The sequence below is a fragment of the Marmota flaviventris genome, chromosome 14 (genome assembly GCF_047511675.1).
Source record: "Marmota flaviventris isolate mMarFla1 chromosome 14, mMarFla1.hap1, whole genome shotgun sequence".
Taxonomy (NCBI): Eukaryota; Metazoa; Chordata; class Mammalia; order Rodentia; family Sciuridae; genus Marmota; species Marmota flaviventris.
Genome location: NC_092511.1, coordinates 75,701,770 through 75,727,937, shown reverse-complemented (window position 1 = coordinate 75,727,937; position 26,168 = coordinate 75,701,770). Strand labels below are relative to the sequence as shown.

The window sequence follows — 26,168 nt, the reverse complement described above, 5'->3', positions numbered from 1 at the left end:
TCCATGGGAAGTTAGATGGGAGATGAGAGAACCTGTGACTGCCCAGTCTCCAGGCTACCATGGACCTGGTGACTTGCAGCCCAGAGTGAGTTGGCTGGGGTTGGGTGGGGGGTAGAGGGGTGAGTGTGTGTCTCTGTGTGTGTGTGTGTGTGTGTGTGTGAGAGAGAGAGAGAGAGAGAGAGAGAGAGAGAGAGAGAGAGAGGAGAGTCAAGGCCAGAGAGGGATTGAGTGGGAGATGGAGACAGGGATGCCTCCTCACAGGCCAAGAGAGGCACAAGAGAGAAGGAGAGATGGATGAACAGGGACCCACAGAGACATCTGCTGCTCCGATGAGAGTGAAAGGGAGAGACAGGCAGAGAGAGAGATAGACTCAGGGGGACCCTCACGGAGGAAGGCGGTGGGGAAGGAGGTAGAGACACAGGAGGGACCTTGCGGAGGTGGTGCAAAGAGAGAAGGACCCAGGCAGAGACGCTCGATGGACTCTCCCACTCCCAGGATCTGGGTGTCAAGGTTCTGCTTGTGTGGCAGGAACGGGTGAGGGAGCGGGCCCCGCGGGTGGGCCCCGTGTTCTGGGGAAGGCGGGTGTCGCCCCCCCACACACCCCATCCTCCAGGCCGAGGGGTGGGGGGGTCGGTCTGGGTGCACATGGAGGGTCGTGGCCTGGACCTGGCTCGGCTCAGCGGGGTCTCATGGAGTGAGTGTCCTAGCGTCCCTGGGGAGAGCCAGGCCTGTGGGCCTTGTTGCAGGCGCTGGGCGCTGGTCGTCGGGAGGCCAGCCGCAGGCCTGAAGGGACAGCGACCGGCAGCCCAGGGCTGCGCCTGCGCCCTGGCCCGAGGGCCCGGGGGTCACGGCCTGTCTCTCGGGGCCACGCAAGTTAAAAGTGTGTGTGGGAAGGGGGCGCAAAAGCCTACAGCACCCGGTATTCCCAGGCGGTCTCCCATCCAAGTACTAACCAGGCCCGACCCTGCTTAGCTTCCGAGATCAGACGAGATCGGGCGCGTTCAGGGTGGTATGGCCGTAGACGGGGAGGGCCGCCCGGGGGCGCCTCAAGAGCCTGCTCCGGGTTCCACCCTTCAGTCCAGGGGACGGGAGGGGGGTGGAGGGGGGAAATCGGAGGGGGTGGTCGCAGGGGGCCTCCCTCGCCCGCCCCACAACAGCGCAGCCCAGCCCAACTCAACTCAAGGCTGGGGGCTCTCACGCTCCGCTCCGACCTGACTCCACCGGGCAGCGGCCCAGGGGTCCTGGGAGACTGGGACTGGCTGAGTCCCGCCTCCAACACCGCCGCTCTCCACCTGGCTCCACTTACCGCGAGCCCCACCAAGCGCCCGCAGGGATCGCACCGCCCCGCCCCGGCCTGGCGTGGCCTGGCGTGGCCTGGCCTCCTCCGCCGCTCCTCGCCAAGGCCCAGGCCTCCCGCGACCCCAACCCCCCCACGGACCCCCGGCCCCCCACCGCCACGCCCACCCCGCCTTTCGCCAGGCGGAGAAGCCCAGAAGCCCTGGCCGTTTCAGTGTCCCGCGCGCGCGAACCTAGCCTAGCCTAGCCCGGAGCCCAGAGAGCCAGGGGCGGAGAGGCAGGCGGGCACCCCCCTCGGACACCCCAGGGACCCTGACAGAGGCCCTGCGCCCCAGGCGGAAATGCAGTCCGACTGGGCAATGGCCAGCCGCCGGCCACACACGTCCCCTGAGCGTGCCTGGCGAGTGGAGCCACGCACAGGGAGGGCAGGAGGGAGGAACACACTCAGGGACTCAGGGAAAACCGGGCAGAGGGTGGCCGGGGGCAGCGGCCCGCTGGCTCCCAGTCAGTCAGTCGCCCGGCCAGGCTCAGAAGTGCGCCGCTGGGGTCGTGCCTCGCCCTGAGTTTCGGGCCCACTCTGCAAAGCCACCGCAGTCACCCCCTTCGGACCCAATGCCAAGGTCGGAGGGCTCTGCGCCTTGTTGGTACCAGTCAACGACCAGCACGTGCACAGCACCGCCCTGAGGAAGGGCATAGACCCCTCTGTCCAGTGTCCAGGAAAGGACCGCCTGTGGAAGAAGCACCCTGATTCAAACCCCTGTGGGAGCTTAGTCGGCGGCCTCACCAGACGGAAAGCCCCCTCCCCTGCAAGCATTGCAGGGGGGAGAGGGGGGAGGGAGGGGAGCGGTGGTTGCGTTGCGGGGACACGCGCCCACCGGGTCGTCAGGCCCTGCGTCTTGTCCTGTCCTCTGCAGGTGGACCGGTGACCGCGACCAAGGGGCCTCTGCTTCCCTGTCCCCACCGGCCAGGCTTCAACTCCTCTTGGCACCTGGTCCTCCATGGCAACCCCCTGGCCCCGAACCGCTTGCCTGCTCTGAAGGCTGCTTCCTCCTCTTTCAGGAGCGCCTGCCCTCTTTTGCCATCTGCTCTCTTGCTTGGCTCTCAGCGCAGACTCCTAAGACCCTGTGGCCTCCTCGGCCCTCTCTCAGCCTCTGCTGAGCACACACCCTGAAGTCCTGCGCGCACTTCAAGGGTGATGTGTGAATCCACTCTTACATCCATGGGAAGTTAGATGGGAGATGAGAGAACCTGTGACTGCCCAGTCTCCAGGCTACCATGGACCTGGTGAATTGCAGCCCAGAGTGAGTTGGCTGGGGTTGGGTGGGGGGTAGAGGGGTGAGTGTGTGTCTCTGTGTGTGTGTGTGTGTGTGTGTGTGAGAGAGAGAGAGAGAGAGAGAGAGAGAGAGAGAGAGAGAGAGGAGAGTCAAGGCCAGAGAGGGATTGAGTGGGAGATGGAGACAGGGATGCCTCCTCACAGGCCAAGAGAGGCACAAGAGAGAAGGAGAGATGGATGAACAGGGACCCACAGAGACATCTGCTGCTCCGATGAGAGTGAAAGGGAGAGACAGGCAGAGAGAGAGATAGACTCAGGGGGACCCTCACGGAGGAAGGCGGTTGGGAAGGAGGTAGAGACACAGGAGGGACCTTGCGGAGGTGGTGCAAAGAGAGAAGGACCCAGGCAGAGACGCTCGATGGACTCTCCCACTCCCAGGATCTGGGTGTCAAGGTTCTGCTTGTGTGGCAGGAACGGGTGAGGGAGCGGGCCCCGCGGGTGGGCCCCGTGTTCTGGGGAAGGCGGGTGTCGCCCCCCCACACACCCCATCCTCCAGGCCGAGGGGTGGGGGGGTTCGGTCTGGGTGCACATGGAGGGTCGTGGCCTGGACCTGGCTCGGCTCAGCGGGGTCTCATGGAGTGAGTGTCCTAGCGTCCCTGGGGAGAGCCAGGCCTGTGGGCCTTGTTGCAGGCGCTGGGCGCTGGTCGTCGGGAGGCCAGCCGCAGGCCTGAAGGGACAGCGACCGGCAGCCCAGGGCTGCGCCTGCGCCCTGGCCCGAGGGCCCGGGGGTCACGGCCTGTCTCTCGGGGCCACGCAAGTTAAAAGTGTGTGTGGGAAGGGGGCGCAAAAGCCTACAGCACCCGGTATTCCCAGGCGGTCTCCCATCCAAGTACTAACCAGGCCCGACCCTGCTTAGCTTCCGAGATCAGACGAGATCGGGCGCGTTCAGGGTGGTATGGCCGTAGACGGGGAGGGCCGCCCGGGGGCGCCTCAAGAGCCTGCTCCGGGTTCCACCCTTCAGTCCAGGGGACGGGAGGGGGGTGGAGGGGGGAAATCGGAGGGGGTGGTCGCAGGGGGCCTCCCTCGCCCGCCCCACAACAGCGCAGCCCAGCCCAACTCAACTCAAGGCTGGGGGCTCTCACGCTCCGCTCCGACCTGACTCCACCGGGCAGCGGCCCAGGGGTCCTGGGAGACTGGGACTGGCTGAGTCCCGCCTCCAACACCGCCGCTCTCCACCTGGCTCCACTTACCGCGAGCCCCACCAAGCGCCCGCAGGGATCGCACCGCCCCGCCCCGGCCTGGCGTGGCCTGGCGTGGCCTGGCCTCCTCCGCCGCTCCTCGCCAAGGCCCAGGCCTCCCGCGACCCCAACCCCCCCACGGACCCCCGGCCCCCCACCGCCACGCCCACCCCGCCTTTCGCCAGGCGGAGAAGCCCAGAAGCCCTGGCCGTTTCAGTGTCCCGCGCGCGCGAACCTAGCCTAGCCTAGCCCGGAGCCCAGAGAGCCAGGGGCGGAGAGGCAGGCGGGCACCCCCCTCGGACACCCCAGGGACCCTGACAGAGGCCCTGCGCCCCAGGCGGAAATGCAGTCCGACTGGGCAATGGCCAGCCGCCGGCCACACACGTCCCCTGAGCGTGCCTGGCGAGTGGAGCCACGCACAGGGAGGGCAGGAGGGAGGAACACACTCAGGGACTCAGGGAAAACCGGGCAGAGGGTGGCCGGGGGCAGCGGCCCGCTGGCTCCCAGTCAGTCAGTCGCCCGGCCAGGCTCAGAAGTGCGCCGCTGGGGTCGTGCCTCGCCCTGAGTTTCGGGCCCACTCTGCAAAGCCACCGCAGTCACCCCCTTCGGACCCAATGCCAAGGTCGGAGGGCTCTGCGCCTTGTTGGTACCAGTCAACGACCAGCACGTGCACAGCACCGCCCTGAGGAAGGGCATAGACCCCTCTGTCCAGTGTCCAGGAAAGGACCGCCTGTGGAAGAAGCACCCTGATTCAAACCCCTGTGGGAGCTTAGTCGGCGGCCTCACCAGACGGAAAGCCCCCTCCCCTGCAAGCATTGCAGGGGGGAGAGGGGGGAGGGAGGGGAGCGGTGGTTGCGTTGCGGGGACACGCGCCCACCGGGTCGTCAGGCCCTGCGTCTTGTCCTGTCCTCTGCAGGTGGACCGGTGACCGCGACCAAGGGGCCTCTGCTTCCCTGTCCCCACCGGCCAGGCTTCAACTCCTCTTGGCACCTGGTCCTCCATGGCAACCCCCTGGCCCCGAACCGCTTGCCTGCTCTGAAGGCTGCTTCCTCCTCTTTCAGGAGCGCCTGCCCTCTTTTGCCATCTGCTCTCTTGCTTGGCTCTCAGCGCAGACTCCTAAGACCCTGTGGCCTCCTCGGCCCTCTCTCAGCCTCTGCTGAGCACACACCCTGAAGTCCTGCGCGCACTTCAAGGGTGATGTGTGAATCCACTCTTACATCCATGGGAAGTTAGATGGGAGATGAGAGAACCTGTGACTGCCCAGTCTCCAGGCTACCATGGACCTGGTGACTTGCAGCCCAGAGTGAGTTGGCTGGGGTTGGGTGGGGGGTAGAGGGGTGAGTGTGTGTCTCTGTGTGTGTGTGTGTGTGTGTGTGTGTGAGAGAGAGAGAGAGAGAGAGAGAGAGAGAGAGAGAGAGGAGAGTCAAGGCCAGAGAGGGATTGAGTGGGAGATGGAGACAGGGATGCCTCCTCACAGGCCAAGAGAGGCACAAGAGAGAAGGAGAGATGGATGAACAGGGACCCACAGAGACATCTGCTGCTCCGATGAGAGTGAAAGGGAGAGACAGGCAGAGAGAGAGATAGACTCAGGGGGACCCTCACGGAGGAAGGCGGTGGGGAAGGAGGTAGAGACACAGGAGGGACCTTGCGGAGGTGGTGCAAAGAGAGAAGGACCCAGGCAGAGACGCTCGATGGACTCTCCCACTCCCAGGATCTGGGTGTCAAGGTTCTGCTTGTGTGGCAGGAACGGGTGAGGGAGCGGGCCCCGCGGGTGGGCCCCGTGTTCTGGGGAAGGCGGGTGTCGCCCCCCCACACACCCCATCCTCCAGGCCGAGGGGTGGGGGGGTTCGGTCTGGGTGCACATGGAGGGTCGTGGCCTGGACCTGGCTCGGCTCAGCGGGGTCTCATGGAGTGAGTGTCCTAGCGTCCCTGGGGAGAGCCAGGCCTGTGGGCCTTGTTGCAGGCGCTGGGCGCTGGTCGTCGGGAGGCCAGCCGCAGGCCTGAAGGGACAGCGACCGGCAGCCCAGGGCTGCGCCTGCGCCCTGGCCCGAGGGCCCGGGGGTCACGGCCTGTCTCTCGGGGCCACGCAAGTTAAAAGTGTGTGTGGGAAGGGGGCGCAAAAGCCTACAGCACCCGGTATTCCCAGGCGGTCTCCCATCCAAGTACTAACCAGGCCCGACCCTGCTTAGCTTCCGAGATCAGACGAGATCGGGCGCGTTCAGGGTGGTATGGCCGTAGACGGGGAGGGCCGCCCGGGGGCGCCTCAAGAGCCTGCTCCGGGTTCCACCCTTCAGTCCAGGGGACGGGAGGGGGGTGGAGGGGGGAAATCGGAGGGGGTGGTCGCAGGGGGCCTCCCTCGCCCGCCCCACAACAGCGCAGCCCAGCCCAACTCAACTCAAGGCTGGGGGCTCTCACGCTCCGCTCCGACCTGACTCCACCGGGCAGCGGCCCAGGGGTCCTGGGAGACTGGGACTGGCTGAGTCCCGCCTCCAACACCGCTGCTCTCCACCTGGCTCCACTTACCGCGAGCCCCACCAAGCGCCCGCAGGGATCGCACCGCCCCGCCCCGGCCTGGCGTGGCCTGGCGTGGCCTGGCCTCCTCCGCCGCTCCTCGCCAAGGCCCAGGCCTCCCGCGACCCCAACCCCCCCACGGACCCCCGGCCCCCCACCGCCACGCCCACCCCGCCTTTCGCCAGGCGGAGAAGCCCAGAAGCCCTGGCCGTTTCAGTGTCCCGCGCGCGCGAACCTAGCCTAGCCTAGCCCGGAGCCCAGAGAGCCAGGGGCGGAGAGGCAGGCGGGCACCCCCCTCGGACACCCCAGGGACCCTGACAGAGGCCCTGCGCCCCAGGCGGAAATGCAGTCCGACTGGGCAATGGCCAGCCGCCGGCCACACACGTCCCCTGAGCGTGCCTGGCGAGTGGAGCCACGCACAGGGAGGGCAGGAGGGAGGAACACACTCAGGGACTCAGGGAAAACCGGGCAGAGGGTGGCCGGGGGCAGCGGCCCGCTGGCTCCCAGTCAGTCAGTCGCCCGGCCAGGCTCAGAAGTGCGCCGCTGGGGTCGTGCCTCGCCCTGAGTTTCGGGCCCACTCTGCAAAGCCACCGCAGTCACCCCCTTCGGACCCAATGCCAAGGTCGGAGGGCTCTGCGCCTTGTTGGTACCAGTCAACGACCAGCACGTGCACAGCACCGCCCTGAGGAAGGGCATAGACCCCTCTGTCCAGTGTCCAGGAAAGGACCGCCTGTGGAAGAAGCACCCTGATTCAAACCCCTGTGGGAGCTTAGTCGGCGGCCTCACCAGACGGAAAGCCCCCTCCCCTGCAAGCATTGCAGGGGGGAGAGGGGGGAGGGAGGGGAGCGGTGGTTGCGTTGCGGGGACACGCGCCCACCGGGTCGTCAGGCCCTGCGTCTTGTCCTGTCCTCTGCAGGTGGACCGGTGACCGCGACCAAGGGGCCTCTGCTTCCCTGTCCCCACCGGCCAGGCTTCAACTCCTCTTGGCACCTGGTCCTCCATGGCAACCCCCTGGCCCCGAACCGCTTGCCTGCTCTGAAGGCTGCTTCCTCCTCTTTCAGGAGCGCCTGCCCTCTTTTGCCATCTGCTCTCTTGCTTGGCTCTCAGCGCAGACTCCTAAGACCCTGTGGCCTCCTCGGCCCTCTCTCAGCCTCTGCTGAGCACACACCCTGAAGTCCTGCGCGCACTTCAAGGGTGATGTGTGAATCCACTCTTACATCCATGGGAAGTTAGATGGGAGATGAGAGAACCTGTGACTGCCCAGTCTCCAGGCTACCATGGACCTGGTGACTTGCAGCCCAGAGTGAGTTGGCTGGGGTTGGGTGGGGGGTAGAGGGGTGAGTGTGTGTGTGTGTGTGTGTGTGTGTGTGTGTGAGAGAGAGAGAGAGAGAGAGAGAGAGAGAGAGGAGAGTCAAGGCCAGAGAGGGATTGAGTGGGAGATGGAGACAGGGATGCCTCCTCACAGGCCAAGAGAGGCACAAGAGAGAAGGAGAGATGGATGAACAGGGACCCACAGAGACATCTGCTGCTCCGATGAGAGTGAAAGGGAGAGACAGGCAGAGAGAGAGATAGACTCAGGGGGACCCTCACGGAGGAAGGCGGTGGGGAAGGAGGTAGAGACACAGGAGGGACCTTGCGGAGGTGGTGCAAAGAGAGAAGGACCCAGGCAGAGACGCTCGATGGACTCTCCCACTCCCAGGATCTGGGTGTCAAGGTTCTGCTTGTGTGGCAGGAACGGGTGAGGGAGCGGGCCCCGCGGGTGGGCCCCGTGTTCTGGGGAAGGCGGGTGTCGCCCCCCCACACACCCCATCCTCCAGGCCGAGGGGTGGGGGGGTTCGGTCTGGGTGCACATGGAGGGTCGTGGCCTGGACCTGGCTCGGCTCAGCGGGGTCTCATGGAGTGAGTGTCCTAGCGTCCCTGGGGAGAGCCAGGCCTGTGGGCCTTGTTGCAGGCGCTGGGCGCTGGTCGTCGGGAGGCCAGCCGCAGGCCTGAAGGGACAGCGACCGGCAGCCCAGGGCTGCGCCTGCGCCCTGGCCCGAGGGCCCGGGGGTCACGGCCTGTCTCTCGGGGCCACGCAAGTTAAAAGTGTGTGTGGGAAGGGGGCGCAAAAGCCTACAGCACCCGGTATTCCCAGGCGGTCTCCCATCCAAGTACTAACCAGGCCCGACCCTGCTTAGCTTCCGAGATCAGACGAGATCGGGCGCGTTCAGGGTGGTATGGCCGTAGACGGGGAGGGCCGCCCGGGGGCGCCTCAAGAGCCTGCTCCGGGTTCCACCCTTCAGTCCAGGGGACGGGAGGGGGGTGGAGGGGGGAAATCGGAGGGGGTGGTCGCAGGGGGCCTCCCTCGCCCGCCCCACAACAGCGCAGCCCAGCCCAACTCAACTCAAGGCTGGGGGCTCTCACGCTCCGCTCCGACCTGACTCCACCGGGCAGCGGCCCAGGGGTCCTGGGAGACTGGGACTGGCTGAGTCCCGCCTCCAACACCGCCGCTCTCCACCTGGCTCCACTTACCGCGAGCCCCACCAAGCGCCCGCAGGGATCGCACCGCCCCGCCCCGGCCTGGCGTGGCCTGGCGTGGCCTGGCCTCCTCCGCCGCTCCTCGCCAAGGCCCAGGCCTCCCGCGACCCCAACCCCCCCACGGACCCCCGGCCCCCCACCGCCACGCCCACCCCGCCTTTCGCCAGGCGGAGAAGCCCAGAAGCCCTGGCCGTTTCAGTGTCCCGCGCGCGCGAACCTAGCCTAGCCTAGCCCGGAGCCCAGAGAGCCAGGGGCGGAGAGGCAGGCGGGCACCCCCCTCGGACACCCCAGGGACCCTGACAGAGGCCCTGCGCCCCAGGCGGAAATGCAGTCCGACTGGGCAATGGCCAGCCGCCGGCCACACACGTCCCCTGAGCGTGCCTGGCGAGTGGAGCCACGCACAGGGAGGGCAGGAGGGAGGAACACACTCAGGGACTCAGGGAAAACCGGGCAGAGGGTGGCCGGGGGCAGCGGCCCGCTGGCTCCCAGTCAGTCAGTCGCCCGGCCAGGCTCAGAAGTGCGCCGCTGGGGTCGTGCCTCGCCCTGAGTTTCGGGCCCACTCTGCAAAGCCACCGCAGTCACCCCCTTCGGACCCAATGCCAAGGTCGGAGGGCTCTGCGCCTTGTTGGTACCAGTCAACGACCAGCACGTGCACAGCACCGCCCTGAGGAAGGGCATAGACCCCTCTGTCCAGTGTCCAGGAAAGGACCGCCTGTGGAAGAAGCACCCTGATTCAAACCCCTGTGGGAGCTTAGTCGGCGGCCTCACCAGACGGAAAGCCCCCTCCCCTGCAAGCATTGCAGGGGGGAGAGGGGGGAGGGAGGGGAGCGGTGGTTGCGTTGCGGGGACACGCGCCCACCGGGTCGTCAGGCCCTGCGTCTTGTCCTGTCCTCTGCAGGTGGACCGGTGACCGCGACCAAGGGGCCTCTGCTTCCCTGTCCCCACCGGCCAGGCTTCAACTCCTCTTGGCACCTGGTCCTCCATGGCAACCCCCTGGCCCCGAACCGCTTGCCTGCTCTGAAGGCTGCTTCCTCCTCTTTCAGGAGCGCCTGCCCTCTTTTGCCATCTGCTCTCTTGCTTGGCTCTCAGCGCAGACTCCTAAGACCCTGTGGCCTCCTCGGCCCTCTCTCAGCCTCTGCTGAGCACACACCCTGAAGTCCTGCGCGCACTTCAAGGGTGATGTGTGAATCCACTCTTACATCCATGGGAAGTTAGATGGGAGATGAGAGAACCTGTGACTGCCCAGTCTCCAGGCTACCATGGACCTGGTGACTTGCAGCCCAGAGTGAGTTGGCTGGGGTTGGGTGGGGGGTAGAGGGGTGAGTGTGTGTGTGTGTGTGTGTGTGTGTGTGTGTGAGAGAGAGAGAGAGAGAGAGAGAGAGAGAGAGAGGAGAGTCAAGGCCAGAGAGGGATTGAGTGGGAGATGGAGACAGGGATGCCTCCTCACAGGCCAAGAGAGGCACAAGAGAGAAGGAGAGATGGATGAACAGGGACCCACAGAGACATCTGCTGCTCCGATGAGAGTGAAAGGGAGAGACAGGCAGAGAGAGAGATAGACTCAGGGGGACCCTCACGGAGGAAGGCGGTGGGGAAGGAGGTAGAGACACAGGAGGGACCTTGCGGAGGTGGTGCAAAGAGAGAAGGACCCAGGCAGAGACGCTCGATGGACTCTCCCACTCCCAGGATCTGGGTGTCAAGGTTCTGCTTGTGTGGCAGGAACGGGTGAGGGAGCGGGCCCCGCGGGTGGGCCCCGTGTTCTGGGGAAGGCGGGTGTCGCCCCCCCACACACCCCATCCTCCAGGCCGAGGGGTGGGGGGGTTCGGTCTGGGTGCACATGGAGGGTCGTGGCCTGGACCTGGCTCGGCTCAGCGGGGTCTCATGGAGTGAGTGTCCTAGCGTCCCTGGGGAGAGCCAGGCCTGTGGGCCTTGTTGCAGGCGCTGGGCGCTGGTCGTCGGGAGGCCAGCCGCAGGCCTGAAGGGACAGCGACCGGCAGCCCAGGGCTGCGCCTGCGCCCTGGCCCGAGGGCCCGGGGGTCACGGCCTGTCTCTCGGGGCCACGCAAGTTAAAAGTGTGTGTGGGAAGGGGGCGCAAAAGCCTACAGCACCCGGTATTCCCAGGCGGTCTCCCATCCAAGTACTAACCAGGCCCGACCCTGCTTAGCTTCCGAGATCAGACGAGATCGGGCGCGTTCAGGGTGGTATGGCCGTAGACGGGGAGGGCCGCCCGGGGGCGCCTCAAGAGCCTGCTCCGGGTTCCACCCTTCAGTCCAGGGGACGGGAGGGGGGTGGAGGGGGGAAATCGGAGGGGGTGGTCGCAGGGGGCCTCCCTCGCCCGCCCCACAACAGCGCAGCCCAGCCCAACTCAACTCAAGGCTGGGGGCTCTCACGCTCCGCTCCGACCTGACTCCACCGGGCAGCGGCCCAGGGGTCCTGGGAGACTGGGACTGGCTGAGTCCCGCCTCCAACACCGCCGCTCTCCACCTGGCTCCACTTACCGCGAGCCCCACCAAGCGCCCGCAGGGATCGCACCGCCCCGCCCCGGCCTGGCGTGGCCTGGCGTGGCCTGGCCTCCTCCGCCGCTCCTCGCCAAGGCCCAGGCCTCCCGCGACCCCAACCCCCCCACGGACCCCCGGCCCCCCACCGCCACGCCCACCCCGCCTTTCGCCAGGCGGAGAAGCCCAGAAGCCCTGGCCGTTTCAGTGTCCCGCGCGCGCGAACCTAGCCTAGCCTAGCCCGGAGCCCAGAGAGCCAGGGGCGGAGAGGCAGGCGGGCACCCCCCTCGGACACCCCAGGGACCCTGACAGAGGCCCTGCGCCCCAGGCGGAAATGCAGTCCGACTGGGCAATGGCCAGCCGCCGGCCACACACGTCCCCTGAGCGTGCCTGGCGAGTGGAGCCACGCACAGGGAGGGCAGGAGGGAGGAACACACTCAGGGACTCAGGGAAAACCGGGCAGAGGGTGGCCGGGGGCAGCGGCCCGCTGGCTCCCAGTCAGTCAGTCGCCCGGCCAGGCTCAGAAGTGCGCCGCTGGGGTCGTGCCTCGCCCTGAGTTTCGGGCCCACTCTGCAAAGCCACCGCAGTCACCCCCTTCGGACCCAATGCCAAGGTCGGAGGGCTCTGCGCCTTGTTGGTACCAGTCAACGACCAGCACGTGCACAGCACCGCCCTGAGGAAGGGCATAGACCCCTCTGTCCAGTGTCCAGGAAAGGACCGCCTGTGGAAGAAGCACCCTGATTCAAACCCCTGTGGGAGCTTAGTCGGCGGCCTCACCAGACGGAAAGCCCCCTCCCCTGCAAGCATTGCAGGGGGGAGAGGGGGGAGGGAGGGGAGCGGTGGTTGCGTTGCGGGGACACGCGCCCACCGGGTCGTCAGGCCCTGCGTCTTGTCCTGTCCTCTGCAGGTGGACCGGTGACCGCGACCAAGGGGCCTCTGCTTCCCTGTCCCCACCGGCCAGGCTTCAACTCCTCTTGGCACCTGGTCCTCCATGGCAACCCCCTGGCCCCGAACCGCTTGCCTGCTCTGAAGGCTGCTTCCTCCTCTTTCAGGAGCGCCTGCCCTCTTTTGCCATCTGCTCTCTTGCTTGGCTCTCAGCGCAGACTCCTAAGACCCTGTGGCCTCCTCGGCCCTCTCTCAGCCTCTGCTGAGCACACACCCTGAAGTCCTGCGCGCACTTCAAGGGTGATGTGTGAATCCACTCTTACATCCATGGGAAGTTAGATGGGAGATGAGAGAACCTGTGACTGCCCAGTCTCCAGGCTACCATGGACCTGGTGACTTGCAGCCCAGAGTGAGTTGGCTGGGGTTGGGTGGGGGGTAGAGGGGTGAGTGTGTGTGTGTGTGTGTGTGTGTGTGTGTGTGTGAGAGAGAGAGAGAGAGAGAGAGAGAGAGAGAGGAGAGTCAAGGCCAGAGAGGGATTGAGTGGGAGATGGAGACAGGGATGCCTCCTCACAGGCCAAGAGAGGCACAAGAGAGAAGGAGAGATGGATGAACAGGGACCCACAGAGACATCTGCTGCTCCGATGAGAGTGAAAGGGAGAGACAGGCAGAGAGAGAGATAGACTCAGGGGGACCCTCACGGAGGAAGGCGGTGGGGAAGGAGGTAGAGACACAGGAGGGACCTTGCGGAGGTGGTGCAAAGAGAGAAGGACCCAGGCAGAGACGCTCGATGGACTCTCCCACTCCCAGGATCTGGGTGTCAAGGTTCTGCTTGTGTGGCAGGAACGGGTGAGGGAGCGGGCCCCGCGGGTGGGCCCCGTGTTCTGGGGAAGGCGGGTGTCGCCCCCCCACACACCCCATCCTCCAGGCCGAGGGGTGGGGGGGTTCGGTCTGGGTGCACATGGAGGGTCGTGGCCTGGACCTGGCTCGGCTCAGCGGGGTCTCATGGAGTGAGTGTCCTAGCGTCCCTGGGGAGAGCCAGGCCTGTGGGCCTTGTTGCAGGCGCTGGGCGCTGGTCGTCGGGAGGCCAGCCGCAGGCCTGAAGGGACAGCGACCGGCAGCCCAGGGCTGCGCCTGCGCCCTGGCCCGAGGGCCCGGGGGTCACGGCCTGTCTCTCGGGGCCACGCAAGTTAAAAGTGTGTGTGGGAAGGGGGCGCAAAAGCCTACAGCACCCGGTATTCCCAGGCGGTCTCCCATCCAAGTACTAACCAGGCCCGACCCTGCTTAGCTTCCGAGATCAGACGAGATCGGGCGCGTTCAGGGTGGTATGGCCGTAGACGGGGAGGGCCGCCCGGGGGCGCCTCAAGAGCCTGCTCCGGGTTCCACCCTTCAGTCCAGGGGACGGGAGGGGGGTGGAGGGGGGAAATCGGAGGGGGTGGTCGCAGGGGGCCTCCCTCGCCCGCCCCACAACAGCGCAGCCCAGCCCAACTCAACTCAAGGCTGGGGGCTCTCACGCTCCGCTCCGACCTGACTCCACCGGGCAGCGGCCCAGGGGTCCTGGGAGACTGGGACTGGCTGAGTCCCGCCTCCAACACCGCCGCTCTCCACCTGGCTCCACTTACCGCGAGCCCCACCAAGCGCCCGCAGGGATCGCACCGCCCCGCCCCGGCCTGGCGTGGCCTGGCGTGGCCTGGCCTCCTCCGCCGCTCCTCGCCAAGGCCCAGGCCTCCCGCGACCCCAACCCCCCCACGGACCCCCGGCCCCCCACCGCCACGCCCACCCCGCCTTTCGCCAGGCGGAGAAGCCCAGAAGCCCTGGCCGTTTCAGTGTCCCGCGCGCGCGAACCTAGCCTAGCCTAGCCCGGAGCCCAGAGAGCCAGGGGCGGAGAGGCAGGCGGGCACCCCCCTCGGACACCCCAGGGACCCTGACAGAGGCCCTGCGCCCCAGGCGGAAATGCAGTCCGACTGGGCAATGGCCAGCCGCCGGCCACACACGTCCCCTGAGCGTGCCTGGCGAGTGGAGCCACGCACAGGGAGGGCAGGAGGGAGGAACACACTCAGGGACTCAGGGAAAACCGGGCAGAGGGTGGCCGGGGGCAGCGGCCCGCTGGCTCCCAGTCAGTCAGTCGCCCGGCCAGGCTCAGAAGTGCGCCGCTGGGGTCGTGCCTCGCCCTGAGTTTCGGGCCCACTCTGCAAAGCCACCGCAGTCACCCCCTTCGGACCCAATGCCAAGGTCGGAGGGCTCTGCGCCTTGTTGGTACCAGTCAACGACCAGCACGTGCACAGCACCGCCCTGAGGAAGGGCATAGACCCCTCTGTCCAGTGTCCAGGAAAGGACCGCCTGTGGAAGAAGCACCCTGATTCAAACCCCTGTGGGAGCTTAGTCGGCGGCCTCACCAGACGGAAAGCCCCCTCCCCTGCAAGCATTGCAGGGGGGAGAGGGGGGAGGGAGGGGAGCGGTGGTTGCGTTGCGGGGACACGCGCCCACCGGGTCGTCAGGCCCTGCGTCTTGTCCTGTCCTCTGCAGGTGGACCGGTGACCGCGACCAAGGGGCCTCTGCTTCCCTGTCCCCACCGGCCAGGCTTCAACTCCTCTTGGCACCTGGTCCTCCATGGCAACCCCCTGGCCCCGAACCGCTTGCCTGCTCTGAAGGCTGCTTCCTCCTCTTTCAGGAGCGCCTGCCCTCTTTTGCCATCTGCTCTCTTGCTTGGCTCTCAGCGCAGACTCCTAAGACCCTGTGGCCTCCTCGGCCCTCTCTCAGCCTCTGCTGAGCACACACCCTGAAGTCCTGCGCGCACTTCAAGGGTGATGTGAGAATCCACTCTTACATCCATGGGAAGTTAGATGGGAGATGAGAGAACCTGTGACTGCCCAGTCTCCAGGCTACCATGGACCTGGTGACTTGCAGCCCAGAGTGAGTTGGCTGGGGTTGGGTGGGGGGTAGAGGGGTGAGTGTGTGTGTGTGTGTGTGTGTGTGTGTGTGTGAGAGAGAGAGAGAGAGAGAGAGAGAGAGAGAGGAGAGTCAAGGCCAGAGAGGGATTGAGTGGGAGATGGAGACAGGGATGCCTCCTCACAGGCCAAGAGAGGCACAAGAGAGAAGGAGAGATGGATGAACAGGGACCCACAGAGACATCTGCTGCTCCGATGAGAGTGAAAGGGAGAGACAGGCAGAGAGAGAGATAGACTCAGGGGGACCCTCACGGAGGAAGGCGGTGGGGAAGGAGGTAGAGACACAGGAGGGACCTTGCGGAGGTGGTGCAAAGAGAGAAGGACCCAGGCAGAGACGCTCGATGGACTCTCCCACTCCCAGGATCTGGGTGTCAAGGTTCTGCTTGTGTGGCAGGAACGGGTGAGGGAGCGGGCCCCGCGGGTGGGCCCCGTGTTCTGGGGAAGGCGGGTGTCGCCCCCCCACACACCCCATCCTCCAGGCCGAGGGGTGGGGGGGTTCGGTCTGGGTGCACATGGAGGGTCGTGGCCTGGACCTGGCTCGGCTCAGCGGGGTCTCATGGAGTGAGTGTCCTAGCGTCCCTGGGGAGAGCCAGGCCTGTGGGCCTTGTTGCAGGCGCTGGGCGCTGGTCGTCGGGAGGCCAGCCGCAGGCCTGAAGGGACAGCGACCGGCAGCCCAGGGCTGCGCCTGCGCCCTGGCCCGAGGGCCCGGGGGTCACGGCCTGTCTCTCGGGGCCACGCAAGTTAAAAGTGTGTGTGGGAAGGGGGCGCAAAAGCCTACAGCACCCGGTATTCCCAGGCGGTCTCCCATCCAAGTACTAACCAGGCCCGACCCTGCTTAGCTTCCGAGATCAGACGAGATCGGGCGCGTTCAGGGTGGTATGGCCGTAGACGGGGAGGGCCGCCCGGGGGCGCCTCAAGAGCCTGCTCCGGGTTCCACCCTTCAGTCCAGGGGACGGGAGGGGGGTGGAGGGGGGAAATCGGAGGGGGTGGTCGCAGGGGGCCTCCCTCGCCCGCCCCACAACAGCGCAGCCCAGCCCAACTCAACTCAAGGCTGGGGGCTCTCACGCTCCGCTCCGACCTGACTCCACCGGGCAGCGGCCCAGGGGTCCTGGGAGACTGGGACTGGCTGAGTCCCGCCTCCAACACCGCCGCTCTCCACCTGGCTCCACTTACCGCGAGCCCCACCAAGCGCCCGCAGGGATCGCACCGCCCCGCCCCGGCCTGGCGTGGCCTGGCGTGGCCTGGCCTCCTCCGCCGCTCCTCGCCAAGGCCCAGGCCTCCCGCGACCCCAACCCCCCCACGGACCCCCGGCCCCCCACCGCCACGCCCACCCCGCCTTTCGCCAGGCGGAGAAGCCCAGAAGCCCTGGCCGTTTCAGTGTCCCGCGCGCGCGAACCTAGCCTAGCCTAGCCCGGAGCCCAGAGAGCCAGGGGCGGAGAGGCAGGCGGGCACCCCCCTCGGACACCCCAGGGACCCTGACAGAGGCCCTGCGCCCCAGGCGGAAATGCAGTCCGACTGGGCAATGGCCAGCCGCCGGCCACACACGTCCCCTGAGCGTGCCTGGCGAGTGGAGCCACGCACAGGGAGGGCAGGAGGGAGGAACACACTCAGGGACTCAGGGAAAACCGGGCAGAGGGTGGCCGGGGGCAGCGGCCCGCTGGCTCCCAGTCAGTCAGTCGCCCGGCCAGGCTCAGAAGTGCGCCGCTGGGGTCGTGCCTCGCCCTGAGTTTCGGGCCCACTCTGCAAAGCCACCGCAGTCACCCCCTTCGGACCCAATGCCAAGGTCGGAGGGCTCTGCGCCTTGTTGGTACCAGTCAACGACCAGCACGTGCACAGCACCGCCCTGAGGAAGGGCATAGACCCCTCTGTCCAGTGTCCAGGAAAGGACCGCCTGTGGAAGAAGCACCCTGATTCAAACCCCTGTGGGAGCTTAGTCGGCGGCCTCACCAGACGGAAAGCCCCCTCCCCTGCAAGCATTGCAGGGGGGAGAGGGGGGAGGGAGGGGAGCGGTGGTTGCGTTGCGGGGACACGCGCCCACCGGGTCGTCAGGCCCTGCGTCTTGTCCTGTCCTCTGCAGGTGGACCGGTGACCGCGACCAAGGGGCCTCTGCTTCCCTGTCCCCACCGGCCAGGCTTCAACTCCTCTTGGCACCTGGTCCTCCATGGCAACCCCCTGGCCCCGAACCGCTTGCCTGCTCTGAAGGCTGCTTCCTCCTCTTTCAGGAGCGCCTGCCCTCTTTTGCCATCTGCTCTCTTGCTTGGCTCTCAGCGCAGACTCCTAAGACCCTGTGGCCTCCTCGGCCCTCTCTCAGCCTCTGCTGAGCACACACCCTGAAGTCCTGCGCGCACTTCAAGGGTGATGTGTGAATCCACTCTTACATCCATGGGAAGTTAGATGGGAGATGAGAGAACCTGTGACTGCCCAGTCTCCAGGCTACCATGGACCTGGTGACTTGCAGCCCAGAGTGAGTTGGCTGGGGTTGGGTGGGGGGTAGAGGGGTGAGTGTGTGTGTGTGTGTGTGTGTGTGTGTGTGTGTGAGAGAGAGAGAGAGAGAGAGAGAGAGAGAGAGGAGAGTCAAGGCCAGAGAGGGATTGAGTGGGAGATGGAGACAGGGATGCCTCCTCACAGGCCAAGAGAGGCACAAGAGAGAAGGAGAGATGGATGAACAGGGACCCACAGAGACATCTGCTGCTCCGATGAGAGTGAAAGGGAGAGACAGGCAGAGAGAGAGATAGACTCAGGGGGACCCTCACGGAGGAAGGCGGTGGGGAAGGAGGTAGAGACACAGGAGGGACCTTGCGGAGGTGGTGCAAAGAGAGAAGGACCCAGGCAGAGACGCTCGATGGACTCTCCCACTCCCAGGATCTGGGTGTCAAGGTTCTGCTTGTGTGGCAGGAACGGGTGAGGGAGCGGGCCCCGCGGGTGGGCCCCGTGTTCTGGGGAAGGCGGGTGTCGCCCCCCCACACACCCCATCCTCCAGGCCGAGGGGTGGGGGGGTTCGGTCTGGGTGCACATGGAGGGTCGTGGCCTGGACCTGGCTCGGCTCAGCGGGGTCTCATGGAGTGAGTGTCCTAGCGTCCCTGGGGAGAGCCAGGCCTGTGGGCCTTGTTGCAGGCGCTGGGCGCTGGTCGTCGGGAGGCCAGCCGCAGGCCTGAAGGGACAGCGACCGGCAGCCCAGGGCTGCGCCTGCGCCCTGGCCCGAGGGCCCGGGGGTCACGGCCTGTCTCTCGGGGCCACGCAAGTTAAAAGTGTGTGTGGGAAGGGGGCGCAAAAGCCTACAGCACCCGGTATTCCCAGGCGGTCTCCCATCCAAGTACTAACCAGGCCCGACCCTGCTTAGCTTCCGAGATCAGACGAGATCGGGCGCGTTCAGGGTGGTATGGCCGTAGACGGGGAGGGCCGCCCGGGGGCGCCTCAAGAGCCTGCTCCGGGTTCCACCCTTCAGTCCAGGGGACGGGAGGGGGGTGGAGGGGGGAAATCGGAGGGGGTGGTCGCAGGGGGCCTCCCTCGCCCGCCCCACAACAGCGCAGCCCAGCCCAACTCAACTCAAGGCTGGGGGCTCTCACGCTCCGCTCCGACCTGACTCCACCGGGCAGCGGCCCAGGGGTCCTGGGAGACTGGGACTGGCTGAGTCCCGCCTCCAACACCGCCGCTCTCCACCTGGCTCCACTTACCGCGAGCCCCACCAAGCGCCCGCAGGGATCGCACCGCCCCGCCCCGGCCTGGCGTGGCCTGGCGTGGCCTGGCCTCCTCCGCCGCTCCTCGCCAAGGCCCAGGCCTCCCGCGACCCCAACCCCCCCACGGACCCCCGGCCCCCCACCGCCACGCCCACCCCGCCTTTCGCCAGGCGGAGAAGCCCAGAAGCCCTGGCCGTTTCAGTGTCCCGCGCGCGCGAACCTAGCCTAGCCTAGCCCGGAGCCCAGAGAGCCAGGGGCGGAGAGGCAGGCGGGCACCCCCCTCGGACACCCCAGGGACCCTGACAGAGGCCCTGCGCCCCAGGCGGAAATGCAGTCCGACTGGGCAATGGCCAGCCGCCGGCCACACACGTCCCCTGAGCGTGCCTGGCGAGTGGAGCCACGCACAGGGAGGGCAGGAGGGAGGAACACACTCAGGGACTCAGGGAAAACCGGGCAGAGGGTGGCCGGGGGCAGCGGCCCGCTGGCTCCCAGTCAGTCAGTCGCCCGGCCAGGCTCAGAAGTGCGCCGCTGGGGTCGTGCCTCGCCCTGAGTTTCGGGCCCACTCTGCAAAGCCACCGCAGTCACCCCCTTCGGACCCAATGCCAAGGTCGGAGGGCTCTGCGCCTTGTTGGTACCAGTCAACGACCAGCACGTGCACAGCACCGCCCTGAGGAAGGGCATAGACCCCTCTGTCCAGTGTCCAGGAAAGGACCGCTGTGGAAGAAGCACCCTGATTCAAACCCCTGTGGGAGCTTAGTCGGCGGCCTCACCAGACGGAAAGCCCCCTCCCCTGCAAGCATTGCAGGGGGGAGAGGGGGGAGGGAGGGGAGCGGTGGTTGCGTTGCGGGGACACGCGCCCACCGGGTCGTCAGGCCCTGCGTCTTGTCCTGTCCTCTGCAGGTGGACCGGTGACCGCGACCAAGGGGCCTCTGCTTCCCTGTCCCCACCGGCCAGGCTTCAACTCCTCTTGGCACCTGGTCCTCCATGGCAACCCCCTGGCCCCGAACCGCTTGCCTGCTCTGAAGGCTGCTTCCTCCTCTTTCAGGAGCGCCTGCCCTCTTTTGCCATCTGCTCCTTGCTTGGCTCTCAGCGCAGACTCCTAAGACCCTGTAGCCTCCTCGGCCCTCTCTCAGCCTCTGCTGAGCACACACCCTGAAGTCCTGCGCGCACTTCAAGGGTGATGTGTGAATCCACTCTTACATCCATGGGAAGTTAGATGGGAGATGAGAGAACCTGTGACTGCCCAGTCTCCAGGCTACCATGGACCTGGTGACTTGCAGCCCAGAGTGAGTTGGCTGGGGTTGGGTGGGGGGTAGAGGGGTGAGTGTGTGTCTCTGTGTGTGTGTGTGTGTGTGTGTGTGTGTGTGTGAGAGAGAGAGAGAGAGAGAGAGAGAGAGAGAGAGGAGAGTCAAGGCCAGAGAGGGATTGAGTGGGAGATGGAGACAGGGATGCCTCCTCACAGGCCAAGAGAGGCACAAGAGAGAAGGAGAGATGGATGAACAGGGACCCACAGAGACATCTGCTGCTCCGATGAGAGTGAAAGGGAGAGACAGGCAGAGAGAGAGATAGACTCAGGGGGACCCTCACGGAGGAAGGCGGTGGGGAAGGAGGTAGAGACACAGGAGGGACCTTGCGAGGTGGTGCAAAGAGAGAAGGACCCAGGCAGAGACGCTCGATGGACTCTCCCACTCCCAGGATCTGGGTGTCAAGGTTCTGCTTGTGTGGCAGGAACGGGTGAGGGAGCGGGCCCCGCGGGTGGGCCCCGTGTTCTGGGGAAGGCGGGTGTCGCCCCCCACACACCCCATCCTCCAGGCCGAGGGGTGGGGGGGTTCGGTCTGGGTGCACATGGAGGGTCGTGGCCTGGACCTGGCTCGGCTCAGCGGGGTCTCATGGAGTGAGTGTCCTAGCGTCCCTGGGGAGAGCCAGGCCTGTGGGCCTTGTTGCAGGCGCTGGGCGCTGGTCGTCGGGAGGCCAGCCGCAGGCCTGAAGGGACAGCGACCGGCAGCCCAGGGCTGCGCCTGCGCCCTGGCCCGAGGGCCCGGGGGTCACGGCCTGTCTCTCGGGGCCACGCAAGTTAAAAGTGTGTGTGGGAAGGGGGCGCAAAAGCCTACAGCACCCGGTATTCCCAGGCGGTCTCCCATCCAAGTACTAACCAGGCCCGACCCTGCTTAGCTTCCGAGATCAGACGAGATCGGGCGCGTTCAGGGTGGTATGGGCCGTAGACGGGGAGGGCCGCCCGGGGCGCCTCAAGAGCCTGCTCCGGGTTCCACCCTTCAGTCCAGGGGACGGGAGGGGGGTGGAGGGGGGAAATCGGAGGGGGTGGTCGCAGGGGGCCTCCCTCGCCCGCCCCACAACAGCGCAGCCCAGCCCAACTCAACTCAAGGCTGGGGGCTCTCACGCTCCGCTCCGACCTGACTCCACCGGGCAGCGGCCCAGGGGTCCTGGGAGACTGGGACTGGCTGAGTCCCGCCTCCAACACCGCCGCTCTCCACCTGGCTCCACTTACCGCGAGCCCCACCAAGCGCCCGCAGGGATCGCACCGCCCCGCCCCGGCCTGGCGTGGCCTGGCGTGGCCTGGCCTCCTCCGCCGCTCCTCGCCAAGGCCCAGGCCTCCCGCGACCCCCAACCCCCCCACGGACCCCCGGCCCCCCACCGCCACGCCCACCCCGCCTTTCGCCAGGCGGAGAAGCCCAGAAGCCCTGGCCGTTTCAGTGTCCCGCGCGCGCGAACCTAGCCTAGCCTAGCCCGGAGCCCAGAGAGCCAGGGGCGGAGAGGCAGGCGGGCACCCCCCTCGGACACCCCAGGGACCCTGACAGAGGCCCTGCGCCCCAGGCGGAAATGCAGTCCGACTGGGCAATGGCCAGCCGCCGGCCACACACGTCCCCTGAGCGTGCCTGGCGAGTGGAGCCACGCACAGGGAGGGCAGGAGGGAGGAACACACTCAGGGACTCAGGGAAAACCGGGCAGAGGGTGGCCGGGGGCAGCGGCCCGCTGGCTCCCAGTCAGTCAGTCGCCCGGCCAGGCTCAGAAGTGCGCCGCTGGGGTCGTGCCTCGCCCTGAGTTTCGGGCCCACTCTGCAAAGCCACCGCAGTCACCCCTTCGGACCCAATGCCAAGGTCGGAGGGCTCTGCGCCTTGTTGGTACCAGTCAACGACCAGCACGTGCACAGCACCGCCCTGAGGAAGGGCATAGACCCCTCTGTCCAGTGTCCAGGAAAGGACCGCCTGTGGAAGAAGCACCCTGATTCAAACCCCTGTGGGAGCTTAGTCGGCGGCCTCACCAGACGGAAAGCCCCCTCCCCTGCAAGCATTGCAGGGGGGAGAGGGGGGAGGGAGGGGAGCGGTGGTTGCGTTGCGGGGACACGCGCCCACCGGGTCGTCAGGCCCTGCGTCTTGTCCTGTCCTCTGCAGGTGGACCGGTGACCGCGACCAAGGGGCCTCTGCTTCCCTGTCCCCACCGGCCAGGCTTCAACTCCTCTTGGCACCTGGTCCTCCATGGCAACCCCCTGGCCCCGAACCGCTTGCCTGCTCTGAAGGCTGCTTCCTCCTCTTTCAGGAGCGCCTGCCCTCTTTTGCCATCTGCTCTCTTGCTTGGCTCTCAGCGCAGACTCCTAAGACCCTGTGGCCTCCTCGGCCTCTCTCAGCCTCTGCTGAGCACACACCCTGAAGTCCTGCGCGCACTTCAAGGGTGATGTGTGAATCCACTCTTACATCCATGGGAAGTTAGATGGGAGATGAGAGAACCTGTGACTGCCCAGTCTCCAGGCTACCATGGACCTGGTGACTTGCAGCCCAGAGTGAGTTGGCTGGGGTTGGGTGGGGGGTAGAGGGGTGAGTGTGTGTCTCTGTGTGTGTGTGTGTGTGTGTGTGTGTGTGTGAGAGAGAGAGAGAGAGAGAGAGAGAGAGAGAGAGAGAGAGAGTCAAGGCCAGAGAGGGATTGAGTGGGAGATGGAGACAGGGATGCCTCCTCACAGGCCAAGAGAGGCACAAGAGAGAAGGAGAGATGGATGAACAGGGACCCACAGAGACATCTGCTGCTCCGATGAGAGTGAAAGGGAGAGACAGGCAGAGAGAGAGATAGACTCAGGGGGACCCTCACGGAGGAAGGCGGTGGGGAAGGAGGTAGAGACACAGGAGGGACCTTGCGGAGGTGGTGCAAAGAGAGAAGGACCCAGGCAGAGACGCTCGATGGACTCTCCCACTCCCAGGATCTGGGTGTCAAGGTTCTGCTTGTGTGGCAGGAACGGGTGAGGGAGCGGGCCCCGCGGGTGGGCCCCGTGTTCTGGGGAAGGCGGGTGTCGCCCCCCCACACACCCCATCCTCCAGGCCGAGGGGTGGGGGGTTCGGTCTGGGTGCACATGGAGGGTCGTGGCCTGGACCTGGCTCGGCTCAGCGGGGTCTCATGGAGTGAGTGTCCTAGCGTCCCTGGGGAGAGCCAGGCCTGTGGGCCTTGTTGCAGGCGCTGGGCGCTGGTCGTCGGGAGGCCAGCCGCAGGCCTGAAGGGACAGCGACCGGCAGCCCAGGGCTGCGCCTGCGCCCTGGCCCGAGGGCCCGGGGGTCACGGCCTGTCTCTCGGGCCACGCAAGTTAAAAGTGTGTGTGGGAAGGGGGCGCAAAAGCCTACAGCACCCGGTATTCCCAGGCGGTCTCCCATCCAAGTACTAACCAGGCCCGACCCTGCTTAGCTTCCGAGATCAGACGAGATCGGGCGCGTTCAGGGTGGTATGGCCGTAGACGGGGAGGGCCGCCCGGGGGCGCCTCAAGAGCCTGCTCCGGGTTCCACCCTTCAGTCCAGGGGACGGGAGGGGGGTGGAGGGGGGAATCGGGAGGGGGTGGTCGCAGGGGGCCTAGGGGGCCTCCCTCGCCCGCCCCACAACAGCGCAGCCCAGCCCAACTCAACTCAAGGCTGGGGGCTCTCACGCTCCGCTCCGACCTGACTCCACCGGGCAGCGGCCCAGGGGTCCTGGGAGACTGGGACTGGCTGAGTCCCGCCTCCAACACCGCCGCTCTCCACCTGGCTCCACTTACCGCGAGCCCCACCAAGCGCCCGCAGGGATCGCACCGCCCCGCCCCGGCCTGGCGTGGCCTGGCGTGGCCTGGCCTCCTCCGCCGCTCCTCGCCAAGGCCCAGGCCTCCCGCGACCCCAACCCCCCCACGGACCCCCGGCCCCCACCGCCACGCCCACCCCGCCTTTCGCCAGGCGGAGAAGCCCAGAAGCCCTGGCCGTTTCAGTGTCCCGCGCGCGCGAACCTAGCCTAGCCTAGCCCGGAGCCCAGAGAGCCAGGGGCGGAGAGGCAGGCGGGCACCCCCCTCGGACACCCCAGGGACCCTGACAGAGGCCCTGCGCCCCAGGCGGAAATGCAGTCCGACTGGGCAATGGCCAGCCGCCGGCCACACACGTCCCCTGAGCGTGCCTGGCGAGTGGAGCCACGCACAGGGAGGGCAGGAGGGAGGAACACACTCAGGGACTCAGGGAAAACCGGGCAGAGGGTGGCCGGGGGCAGCGGCCCGCTGGCTCCCAGTCAGTCAGTCGCCCGGCCAGGCTCAGAAGTGCGCCGCTGGGGTCGTGCCTCGCCCTGAGTTTCGGGCCCACTCTGCAAAGCCACCGCAGTCACCCCCTTCGGACCCAATGCCAAGGTCGGAGGGCTCTGCGCCTTGTTGGTACCAGTCAACGACCAGCACGTGCACAGCACCGCCCTGAGGAAGGGCATAGACCCCTCTGTCCAGTGTCCAGGAAAGGACCGCCTGTGGAAGAAGCACCCTGATTCAAACCCCTGTGGGAGCTTAGTCGGCGGCCTCACCAGACGGAAAGCCCCCTCCCCTGCAAGCATTGCAGGGGGGAGAGGGGGGAGGGAGGGGAGCGGTGGTTGCGTTGCGGGGACACGCGCCCACCGGGTCGTCAGGCCCTGCGTCTTGTCCTGTCCTCTGCAGGTGGACCGGTGACCGCGACCAAGGGGCCTCTGCTTCCCTGTCCCCACCGGCCAGGCTTCAACTCCTCTTGGCACCTGGTCCTCCATGGCAACCCCCTGGCCCCGAACCGCTTGCCTGCTCTGAAGGCTGCTTCCTCCTCTTTCAGGAGCGCCTGCCCTCTTTTGCCATCTGCTCTCTTGCTTGGCTCTCAGCGCAGACTCCTAAGACCCTGTGGCCTCCTCGGCCCTCTCTCAGCCTCTGCTGAGCACACACCCTGAAGTCCTGCGCGCACTTCAAGGGTGATGTGTGAATCCACTCTTACATCCATGGGAAGTTAGATGGGAGATGAGAGAACCTGTGACTGCCCAGTCTCCAGGCTACCATGGACCTGGTGACTTGCAGCCCAGAGTGAGTTGGCTGGGGTTGGGTGGGGGGTAGAGGGGTGAGTGTGTGTCTCTGTGTGTGTGTGTGTGTGTGTGTGTGTGTGTGTGAGAGAGAGAGAGAGAGAGAGAGAGAGAGAGAGAGAGAGAGGAGAGTCAAGGCCAGAGAGGGATTGAGTGGGAGATGGAGACAGGGATGCCTCCTCACAGGCCAAGAGAGGCACAAGAGAGAAGGAGAGATGGATGAACAGGGACCCACAGAGACATCTGCTGCTCCGATGAGAGTGAAAGGGAGAGACAGGCAGAGAGAGAGATAGACTCAGGGGGACCCTCACGGAGGAAGGCGGTGGGGAAGGAGGTAGAGACACAGGAGGGACCTTGCGGAGGTGGTGCAAAGAGAGAAGGACCCAGGCAGAGACGCTCGATGGACTCTCCCACTCCCAGGATCTGGGTGTCAAGGTTCTGCTTGTGTGGCAGGAACGGGTGAGGGAGCGGGCCCCGCGGGTGGGCCCCGTGTTCTGGGGAAGGCGGGTGTCGCCCCCCCACACACCCCATCCTCCAGGCCGAGGGGTGGGGGGGTTCGGTCTGGGTGCACATGGAGGGTCGTGGCCTGGACCTGGCTCGGCTCAGCGGGGTCTCATGGAGTGAGTGTCCTAGCGTCCCTGGGGAGAGCCAGGCCTGTGGGCCTTGTTGCAGGCGCTGGGCGCTGGTCGTCGGGAGGCCAGCCGCAGGCCTGAAGGGACAGCGACCGGCAGCCCAGGGCTGCGCCTGCGCCCTGGCCCGAGGGCCCGGGGGTCACGGCCTGTCTCTCGGGGCCACGCAAGTTAAAAGTGTGTGTGGGAAGGGGGCGCAAAAGCCTACAGCACCCGGTATTCCCAGGCGGTCTCCCATCCAAGTACTAACCAGGCCCGACCCTGCTTAGCTTCCGAGATCAGACGAGATCGGGCGCGTTCAGGGTGGTATGGCCGTAGACGGGGAGGGCCGCCCGGGGGCGCCTCAAGAGCCTGCTCCGGGTTCCACCCTTCAGTCCAGGGGACGGGAGGGGG

The 26,168-nt window shown here is 66.6% G+C and overlaps 11 non-coding genes across 11 annotated transcripts; all 11 read right to left on the bottom strand.

Annotated features, from left to right (window-relative positions):
- Nucleotides 1-904: 904 nt before the first annotated feature.
- LOC139701980 (5S ribosomal RNA) lies at nucleotides 905-1,023 on the bottom strand. Its single transcript, XR_011704578.1, has one exon. It is a non-coding gene; the product is annotated as a 5S ribosomal RNA (ribosomal RNA).
- A 2,394-nt stretch (nucleotides 1,024-3,417) lies between these two features.
- LOC139701979 (5S ribosomal RNA) lies at nucleotides 3,418-3,536 on the bottom strand. Its single transcript, XR_011704577.1, has one exon. It is a non-coding gene; the product is annotated as a 5S ribosomal RNA (ribosomal RNA).
- Nucleotides 3,537-5,928: 2,392 nt separating this feature from the next.
- On the bottom strand, nucleotides 5,929-6,047 carry LOC139701978 (5S ribosomal RNA). Its single transcript, XR_011704576.1, has one exon. It is a non-coding gene; the product is annotated as a 5S ribosomal RNA (ribosomal RNA).
- Nucleotides 6,048-8,427: 2,380 nt separating this feature from the next.
- Nucleotides 8,428-8,546, bottom strand: LOC139701977 (5S ribosomal RNA). Its single transcript, XR_011704575.1, has one exon. It is a non-coding gene; the product is annotated as a 5S ribosomal RNA (ribosomal RNA).
- Nucleotides 8,547-10,928: 2,382 nt separating this feature from the next.
- LOC139701976 (5S ribosomal RNA) lies at nucleotides 10,929-11,047 on the bottom strand. Its single transcript, XR_011704574.1, has one exon. It is a non-coding gene; the product is annotated as a 5S ribosomal RNA (ribosomal RNA).
- A 2,382-nt stretch (nucleotides 11,048-13,429) lies between these two features.
- On the bottom strand, nucleotides 13,430-13,548 carry LOC139701975 (5S ribosomal RNA). The gene has a single exon (XR_011704573.1). It is a non-coding gene; the product is annotated as a 5S ribosomal RNA (ribosomal RNA).
- Nucleotides 13,549-15,928: 2,380 nt separating this feature from the next.
- On the bottom strand, nucleotides 15,929-16,047 carry LOC139701974 (5S ribosomal RNA). The gene has a single exon (XR_011704572.1). It is a non-coding gene; the product is annotated as a 5S ribosomal RNA (ribosomal RNA).
- A 2,382-nt stretch (nucleotides 16,048-18,429) lies between these two features.
- On the bottom strand, nucleotides 18,430-18,548 carry LOC139701972 (5S ribosomal RNA). The gene has a single exon (XR_011704571.1). It is a non-coding gene; the product is annotated as a 5S ribosomal RNA (ribosomal RNA).
- Nucleotides 18,549-20,938: 2,390 nt separating this feature from the next.
- LOC139701969 (5S ribosomal RNA) lies at nucleotides 20,939-21,058 on the bottom strand. The gene has a single exon (XR_011704568.1). It is a non-coding gene; the product is annotated as a 5S ribosomal RNA (ribosomal RNA).
- A 2,391-nt stretch (nucleotides 21,059-23,449) lies between these two features.
- LOC139701971 (5S ribosomal RNA) lies at nucleotides 23,450-23,568 on the bottom strand. The gene has a single exon (XR_011704570.1). It is a non-coding gene; the product is annotated as a 5S ribosomal RNA (ribosomal RNA).
- Nucleotides 23,569-25,976: 2,408 nt separating this feature from the next.
- LOC139701959 (5S ribosomal RNA) lies at nucleotides 25,977-26,095 on the bottom strand. Its single transcript, XR_011704558.1, has one exon. It is a non-coding gene; the product is annotated as a 5S ribosomal RNA (ribosomal RNA).
- Nucleotides 26,096-26,168: the final 73 nt, after the last annotated feature.